This window comes from Mastomys coucha, chromosome X (genome assembly GCF_008632895.1).
Source record: "Mastomys coucha isolate ucsf_1 chromosome X, UCSF_Mcou_1, whole genome shotgun sequence".
Classification (NCBI taxonomy): Eukaryota; Metazoa; Chordata; class Mammalia; order Rodentia; family Muridae; genus Mastomys; species Mastomys coucha.
This window is the reverse complement of record NC_045030.1, coordinates 41,826,776-41,835,778: the sequence shown is the minus strand read 5'-3', so window position 1 is coordinate 41,835,778 and position 9,003 is coordinate 41,826,776. Positions and strand designations below refer to the sequence as shown.

The 9,003-nt window shown below is 44.2% G+C and overlaps 1 protein-coding gene and 1 pseudogene across 1 annotated transcript in view; one reads left to right on the top strand and one right to left on the bottom strand.

Moving 5' to 3' along the window:
* Slc25a43 (solute carrier family 25 member 43) overlaps positions 1-9,003 on the bottom strand; it is a 37,409-nt gene that overhangs the window by 11,192 nt on the left and 17,214 nt on the right. The window lies entirely within an intron of this gene.
* The window catches only part of LOC116076570, a 57,563-nt pseudogene continuing 49,795 nt past the window's right edge, over positions 1,236-9,003 (top strand).

Here is a 9,003-nt window from a genome sequence, read left to right as displayed (position 1 = left end):
CACACACACAGTGTAAGAAAATGTTTTAAAATTTGAAACTGAGTCTCACTAAATTACCCAGGCTGAACTTACTCTGTTGTCAAGGCAGGCCTTGAATTCACCATCTTCCTGCCTCCTGCCTCAGCCACTCCAGGCTTGCACTGCTGGGCACTGCTTATTATACTAACCCAACAAAAGAACAATGACCTCGTCTGCCACCACTACTTATCCTTAGCTCTCAAGATGGAGGGGCTACTGAGGGTTTGTTAGCCTGGCTCATTTATGTATTGCTAGTAAGTTCAGGAAACAGCAGTGCACCTGGTTTGGCTTTATAGAGTTCTAATCAGGCCTCCTGTGCTATCTATGCATAGATTCTGAAGAGGTGCTCCAAGAACAATGAGAGCAGCATTTGCAATGTGCCTATGTTCAATAACCTAATTCAGTCTTTGCACAGGTACATGAAGGCACAGTTCTCTGCTTCATACTGTATAGATGAGGGAGATGAGGCTCAGAGAGGGCCTGTGGCCTCTCCCAGTCCACTGGCAGGATTAAGGGTCATCCTAGATTCAATGCCCCATGTCATCACCCCCATGAGCTAATCTGCTCATGGGGACCCAGCCATGAGCCTAAGTAACTGACAACTATACGGGTGGGGGAAGTTGCTGAAAATAGGTGCCTCATCTCCAACACTGGCTACAAGGGAGCAGCACGGTTAGTCAACAACAGTGTCCATAGCCTTCAGAGAGCAGAGGCTTCCCGAGTAGCTGCTGACCTTTCTTGTTGAGAGCAGATGTTTTCAGAGCCGTTCTTCCCTCTCCCTTATCTTCACTTGCTCTCTTTGGGGACAGAGGTGGGAGGCCTTATCTTACCTGCTGTTAGTGTTTAGACAGAGCTTAGTACTAGGTGGCTATTTGGATTCCAAGATTGTTACTGCTTCAAAGGAACAAGCCAGCTTAGGTCAGGAGAAAAGGGCAGTGAGCTGTGTTCAGTTCAGTGGAACTGGGAAGATACCTCTCTAGTCCCTCCTTGCCTGCCCTCTAGGGACATTCTTTGTTTCCCTGATCAAGAATCCCCAAAGTGTTTAGGGCACGGAATACTTTCTAAGAGAACAAAGGAGGGGGCAGGTTTTCTTTCCCTTCCCTTTAATAATAAAGCTCCCCCCAAACCCCTATGTTGCCTAATAGATGTTCAGACATTCCCCTTCCCTCACCAAGCATCCTTTACTTCTGACTGCAAAGGCCACGCCACTCACTTGGGCAGAAGTGAGTCCTCAAGGGGGCCAGACATCAGCGAGACTGCCACAAAGGCAAGAGTCAGTCTCTCTCACTGTCTCTGAGAGCTCCGTGCTCAGCACTCAACACTCTACATCTGTACAGGTGAGTGGTTTCTTAGGAAAACATCCTTTTTCTTGCTAAGAATAGATGCCGTGCCAACCAGGAGAGGCTAAAGTAGTCAGATCCATTCAACTTGGTTAGCATCTTCTACTAGTGGCTGGGACAACAATTTCCTTCCCTTTCCTGGGGTCTTGCTGCTGCTCCTTCCAGGGCTCTGAGGACTTTCTTCCCAGTCCTCTGACCAGCCAGATCAGTCTGTAGCTAACCAAAGGATCATGGCTGAGGAATGGTCTACGCCTGTGCTGTTTCTTCTTACAGCGGGGAGCTTGTTAAAGCTACCAATGGGGCTTCCAATGACAGGTTGCTGACTCCAAGCTCTAGGATACTATAGTTTTCCTAAGAAATTTTTTCCCCACTTTAACTTGAGGTAACCAGCTTCTGGCCAAAACCAGGCTTATTAAAGTCCAAACATTTGTGTTTCCTTCCAATTTCTGTGTTGAAATCCTGACCCAATGTAATGTTTCAGGAGGTGGAGCCTTTGGAAGGTAATAAGATCATGAGGCCAGAGCCCTCAGGAATGGCATTAGTGTCCAAAAAGCCATGCCAGGAGTTGCCCTGCTTCTACCACAAAAAGGACGCAACAAGAATGTGCCATCTAGGAATGAGAAAAGCAAGCATTTACCAGATATCAAGTTTGCCTTGACCTTGAACGTCCCAGCCTCCAGAACTATGAGAAATCCACTTGTATTGTTCAGAAGCCACCTAGCTTACTTGAATGGATGCAGCTTGGATGGATGAAGGGTTCTGAGCCTTTGCACATTGGTATTTTCCTCAACCATTCATGCACTGAAATACTGAGCTGCCAGTTCTCAAGGTCCAGCTTCTGCCATCTCAGTACAGGCAAAGGAACGAAAGGCTAAATTAACTAATTACCTAGCATCTGGGAAGGAGCCCTGTACTTCCTGGTGGATAAAGGAAAGCCAGGAGGAAGGAGAGAGCCAGCTTTAACAAGTACTAGCTGTGAGACTTCTGAACAAGTAGCTTCCCCTTTCTGTGCCTCATTTTCCCATGAAATAAGAATCATAATAGTACCTATTTTGGAGGTCGATAAAGAGGATTAAATGAGTTAAGAATCTGCCTCATCTATATTATCTGACCAACAAATGGTAGTATGGTTACAATTCCTTAATCCAAGGCAAACTTTTCCTGTCATTATCTTGCACAAATCTTCATGCGTCTAGCTGACAAAAGCTTCAGTAAAGAACAGTAGAGTCATATACATTCCTACATGTCCTGAAAGCAGTCACTGAAGGACTATGAATTGCATGGGGGTGTGATTTGTCAGGTGCCTCCAGACCCATGCACAGTGATGGGAGGTTGGAATGCAGAGAGTACAAATGGAAACAGTGTGAAGTTTTTTTTCCCTATCCTCTTTTCTTGTTTGCCTCAAACATGGCCCCACTAAATTGCCCAGACTAGCTTTAAACTTGCTCTGTATCCCAGGCAGGTCTGAAAAGTTTGATCCTTCTGTCTCAGCCTCCTGGATATTGGGATTATAAGCTTTTGACATTGTGCCTAGTTCTATCTTGTCCTTTTAGCACATTTGCCAATCTTGCCAGTTAACAGCTGTTGGCCATGGGTGGCATAGGATGGGATTGCTGTGATAGGAGACAGTGTATTCTTAGAACAGCACACAAAAGTAGTCCTAGGGGACAAGAAGATGTTTCTCTAGGGCAGCGGGCAGGGAAGAGGTCAAGCTTGGGTGTTCTTACCTTCAGCCTGTGTAGGAACAAGCATAAAGACTCAGGGTTCACTCAGTGGCATGGTTCAACTCTGTACTCACAGGAAAAGCTCCTAAACTTGCTCTGAACATTATTCATTTTAAAACAGGTATCAAGTGCCTGTTATGTGAGACTATAATGTTATAGGGATACACAAAAGTCTGACATATACTTCCCATGGGCAAAGAGCTTGCAATTTAGAGAAAAGAAACACATTTATAATATAAGGGATCTTGTGACATGCATAAAAGAGTTTTCTAGGGGCTAGAGAGATGGCTCAGCAGTTAAGAGTACTGACTGATCTTCCAGAGGTCCTGAGTTCATTTCCCAGCAACCACAGGATGGCTCACATACATCTATAATGCGATCCAATGCCCTCTTCTGGTGTGTCTGAAGAGAGTGACAGTGTACTCACATACATAAAATAAATAAATAAATCTTTAAAAGAAAGAGCTTTCTAGGTTGAGTATCCTTTATCTAAGATGATTGGGATAAGAAGTACATCAAATTTTGAATATTTCTTAATTTTGGCATAGTTATACATAAAGTGAGATCTTTAAATGGGAGCAAAGTTTAGAGCATGGAATTCACTTGTTTCATATATATTATATTTTATAAAGCATGAAGGTAACTTTATGCAGTCTTATTAAATTTTTATCTTTATTATTCTATATACGTATGGATGTGTATGTGGTGTGTGTGTGTGTCTGTGTGCTGGTACATGTGTGATGTGGCTTATGTGTGGAGGTTAGAGGACAGTCTCAGATGCTGTCTTCACTTCTGTCTTCTTAGCTACACAGCATCTCTGTGTGCATGTGAGGCTATCTAGGCCAGGAGTTTCTGTCGATTCTTTTAATTCTGTCCCCCATCTCAACGTAGGAGTGCTGGAATTATAGATGGACACTACCACCATGCCTAGCTTTCTATAGGTTTGAGGAATTTAAACTGAAGCCCCTGTGCATATGTAAGAACTATCCCCCAGCCCCATCTACGGTCTTTTCAGTGTGTCTGTATTTGTTTGCAGTCCTTTACTTGAGGTCAGTTGCGGAATTTTCCATCATGTGGATGCTCCAAGTTTCTGACTTCAGAGCATTTTGGATTTCAGAGTTCCAGAGTAGGGATGCTCAAAACTAAGCAAACTAAGGCACTGCTTAGGAAACTAAGGTAGCTGTTATCAGGAGGTAGTTATGGGAGGGAAGGGACAGCAGAGCAATGCTGTTGAGATAAAAGAGGGTAAGATAGGAAAAAATGCTATGGAAAGGAAATTGTCAGAGTGAGAGGACCCATGGAGAGGATACCAGCATCTTTTAAAAGGAGTTCCCCACAACTTTTGGGAATACAACTACTGTGCCCATAGACATGAGAGTAGAAGTGGGAGTCTGTGAAAAACAGCATCCACCTTTTCAGAGAAAGTACCCTACAGTTACTTTAGTTTCTTCTTCCCCAGGACTCCCTCCCCAGTGGGCTGGAGTGCCCGCACTGTGGATCTCAAAGGCTTAAATATCTGCCTTTACTCATTATCTGAAAGTGCGTACCTTATGGCTGGGAAAAGCCGGCAAACAAAAGCAACAGATATTACCACCAAGGTAAGTTCAGTTGAACCTTTACAGAGACAGAAGTGATGCTTCGGCGGAGAGAGGTAGCTGCAGGAACAAAGGCCTGTTGACCGGAATATAAAATACATTTGGTCTTCAGGGCTTGGGGGAGGGGAACTTCCTCACTATTGCAACTGGATGCTTCAGTTGAACAGAGGCCAGACGAAGGCATGTTTTGCTTTGCCCAGCCAGTACTTTTTATTTGTAACCTTAAAAAATAGAAAGATTTCACATCAAAATCTGGATGTAAATTTAGGGGCTTCTTTGAAAACTGGGCTTGCATTTCTAAATGGCAACCATCCTTCAGAGAAGAGACTCTAGCAGCTTAGCAGTAGCCTCCACCAGTTCACTTCACTCTTTTTGGCTACGCATATTTAAATGCTAATCACATTCTGAGAGCAGAGTTTAGTTCTCCAGAATGCTTTCAAAAGGCACGACGGCTTAGAATGCATTTAAAGGCTTATTGTTTGGGGCTGAGTGCCTGTTCTCTGGGTCTCCCGAGCTCTCCTGTCCATGCTGTTTCTGAATTCTTACAGACATTTGATTCTGCAACTCCCTATACAAAGGGCCTCTATACAGCACGAACAGTTAAGTCGGAGAGGGAAACATGCCAGGCTAATGGGCCAGCCTTTATTCTCTAAAGGTGATAGAGAAGGAGACACACTGACAGAGCGAAAGAACATTTGTTCTGCACGAAACCCATGGACTGAAGTGAGTATTGACCCCGGAGGCAAACTGCATGGCTTTATCCCAGTTCCATTGCTCAAAGATGGGCTTGTAATCTACAGAGCCTCTGAGTGCCTCAGTTTTCTCATGTCAATAGGCAAGATGGCTCAACAGGTGAAAGTGCTTGCTGGCAACACTTGATGATGATTTGAGTTTAAGCTCCAGAACCTGCCTTGAGTGGTGGACAGAGATCACTGGCTCCCTTAAGTTGTCTGATTTCTTTCTGTATGTGCACTGTGACACACACACACACACACACACACACACACACACACACACACACACACACACACACACACACACACACACACACACACACTTGTGCTCACTCGTAGGCACGCACAGGCAGACAGACATGCGCAGTGAAATAGGTAGAGTGATAACAGTGCTCACTTTGCAAATTGTTGTAAGGATCGGATGACATAATGGACATACCCTTGGCCCAGTGCCTACTGTATCTTCCCACTAATAGTGCTAATCAGTGCTAATGGTCACGTTTAGAATCAATCCTAGAGAACAGTATGTGCTGCAGTATGAGCTGATAAGGCTTTTGATTGGAGTCAGGGCAAAAAAAGAAGGACCCATGTAGGAGACTTATGAATGCAGAAGCAAATGAGCTTTGGGTTGGTTGGATGAAGCAGAGCCAAACCTAACTTCTGGATGCTTAGCTTGGGTATCTGGGACAACGATGGCCTGGAAAGGGAAAAGTCTAGGAAGACAGTTTTAGGGGAACAAGAGTAACTTTGATAGACAGTGGGTTGGAAGTGATCATGAAAATGTGATAATCAGTGGCACAAATCAGCAGTCTGAGAGAACCATGAGCCCAGGACTGAGGAGCGAGGTGGGGGTGACGATGTAGAGTGGAGCATGAGAAGCTCTGAGTGGCTTAACGAAGTGACTGTGTCCTACTCAGCAAAGGTTGCTCAAGGTGGTAACCATCTCGGTCAGATTGGAGTCTATTTGAGCAGACTGGGGCCTCTGTTTATTCACTGACCATGTGTGTTCTGCTCACTGAGCTGTGCCACTTGGATACCACCTTTGTCCTTCATTTTATGCACTTTCAGTTCAAATGCTGACCTGGCCTAATCCTGCTTACCTTGTGAGTGGTGGTGGGGGCAAAGTCCTCTGGGGTATAAATCAACAGGGCGACACATGGGTTGGTATCTGATGAAATGGAGATACCTAATAGGAGCAACTGAGTGGGGGGGGGGTGCACATGGACCTCTTTCCTGATTCTTTCCTAAGGCCTATCAGACTCCAGGTCCCATGTTTGAAGCGCTTCTCCAGATTCCAAGCAAGGTGTTCCCAGCCTGTCTCCCCTTCTCTTTCACATACACCTGTCTATGGAACCATTATAGTTTTTTCCCCCATAATTCTTTGGTTCTTAATAGGGCTTAGAGATTAATCATGTAAAATATTTTTTTGTCAACATTTCTTCCATTTTATACTTTCTTTTATTAAATCCCTTCCTTTTCTTCATCCTCCACCCCTTTTGAGACAGTGTCTCACTGTGTAGGTCTAGCGGGCTTTGAACTTGCTATGTTGACAAACTCACAAAAATCCACCTGCCTCTGCCTCCCTAAAGGTTATGCCACTATGCCCAGCCTGTTGTTTCTTCAATACACTTAGTGCTGCCAGCATCTTCTGGCTCAGGGTCCTTGCTAGGTGGAGATGCAGATAGAAGGGCCAGGATGTATCTAGAGGAGCTTGAGTTAAAATGTACAGACACGTGGAAAAGGAGATTTCAGGCAGGGTGGTATTAGGGTCCGGGAAAGCACACGAGGTAGCATTTCATTCCACATACAACTGACCCTTCTCCCCAAGAAACATTCTCTCAAAACATGCGCATGCATAAATTCTTTACCTCTCTATCCTCTAGCAGGGCCACGCAAGCCAAAGAAAAGCAGAATAAAATGAATGTAAACCTGGTGAAGGAAGGGCTCAGGTGGCTAAAAAAGACTTCTGATTATTGTCATTAATGTTCAGAAGAGTTCCAACCTGCCATGGTATTAGACAGACAGATTGTATGTCCGAGTGTCTGGATAAAAGCCCATGAAGACAACTAGGCACTCAGACAAAGGTGCCAGCCACTGTGGGTGCTGGGAAAAACTCCCTGTTCAGTTGGCTATCCACCAGGCATCTGCTGTTGATTTGCTTCATGTTGGGCAGTGCCATGGAGAAAACCAATGGAATGCAAATGTTACCATTAACTGTGTTCAGGTCACAGCAGCTTGGTGCCCTTGTGACAAATGAAGTGGGTAAACCTGCCTGATCCAGTGGGGGCAGGTGGTTCTTATGGCTCTCTCTTCTTGATGAATATTGCATTGTGTGCTTTACAGGAAAAAAAAAAAACAACTTTAGATGTTTGCTGTTGCTTCTGCCCCCTCATCTTCCAAACTGAAAGTGATTCTGAGCTGGGATTGTGAGTAATTTACTAAGCTGTTGGTTCATAGCTTTCCATGTACCAGAGTCTTTGCGTTTGCTGCAGTGACACCTAGTGGCCAGAGAAGGTAATGCCATGTTTGCATATAAAAGCCTGTGGCTCTGTCTTGGGTGTTCATTTTTTTTTAAACCCACCCCCTTGGGTGTTAATTTTTTTAAAAAATATATTAAGGACAAGTTGTTATATTTATTAACCCATGAAAATTAAATTTTGGCTGAGTCATATTAATTGGCTTACTATATCTTCAGATGACATATATATGATGTTAGTCATAATTAGATGCCAATCCTATTTTACAGTACAACTATTTTGTGTTTTTAAAAACCACCACTATGGCTTTGCATTTATTTGAAAGCTGTTTTCTCTGCTTTTTTTTTTTTTTTTTTTTGAGGCTAATCTCAAACTGGCTATGTAGATGATGGTAACCTTGAAGTTTTGATCTTATTGCCTCTGTCACTGAGATCACAGGCATGCGCCACCATACCCAACCTTGACTCCAGCTTCTTTTTTTGTTTGTTTTTTGAGACAGCTTTTCTCTGTGTAGCCCTGGCTGTCCTGGAACTCACTCTGTAGACCAGGCTGGCCTCGAACTCAGAAATCCACCTGCCTCTGCCTCCCAAGTGCTGGGATCAAAGGCGTGCGCCACCACCACCCGGCTCACTCCAGCTTCTTAACACACTATATATGCATTATCTAGAAGGTTCCCACACAAAGGGAAAATGATTAGGATTGCACTCTCTCATTCTCACTCTCAGTGTTTCTTACTCTAGTTGGTGGCAGATTCTTATGGTAAGGTGATATTCAAGCGCAGAATGTAGTGTTGGCTAGAGTTTCCTAGAGAAAGCCATTGTTTTAGAACCCAGAAAGAGAAAGTAATGCTGAAGATTTATGGAGAAGACCAAAATCTCTCAGCTTCACATCTACATATCACTTAACTTTACCTGAAACCATTTCTGATGACTAGCCCTACCTTCCGGTCTCAGGGTTCTATTTTAGGTAGATCTATTAGTGGTAGGTAGCTAAGCTCACCAAACTTTATATAAGCTAGGACAGACTCAAAAGAGGCTAGAAAGTGCTGGGGGTGTCCCTGGCAGTAAGAGAGAGATAAGAGCGCTCTCTCTCTCTCTCTCTCTCTCTCTCTCTCT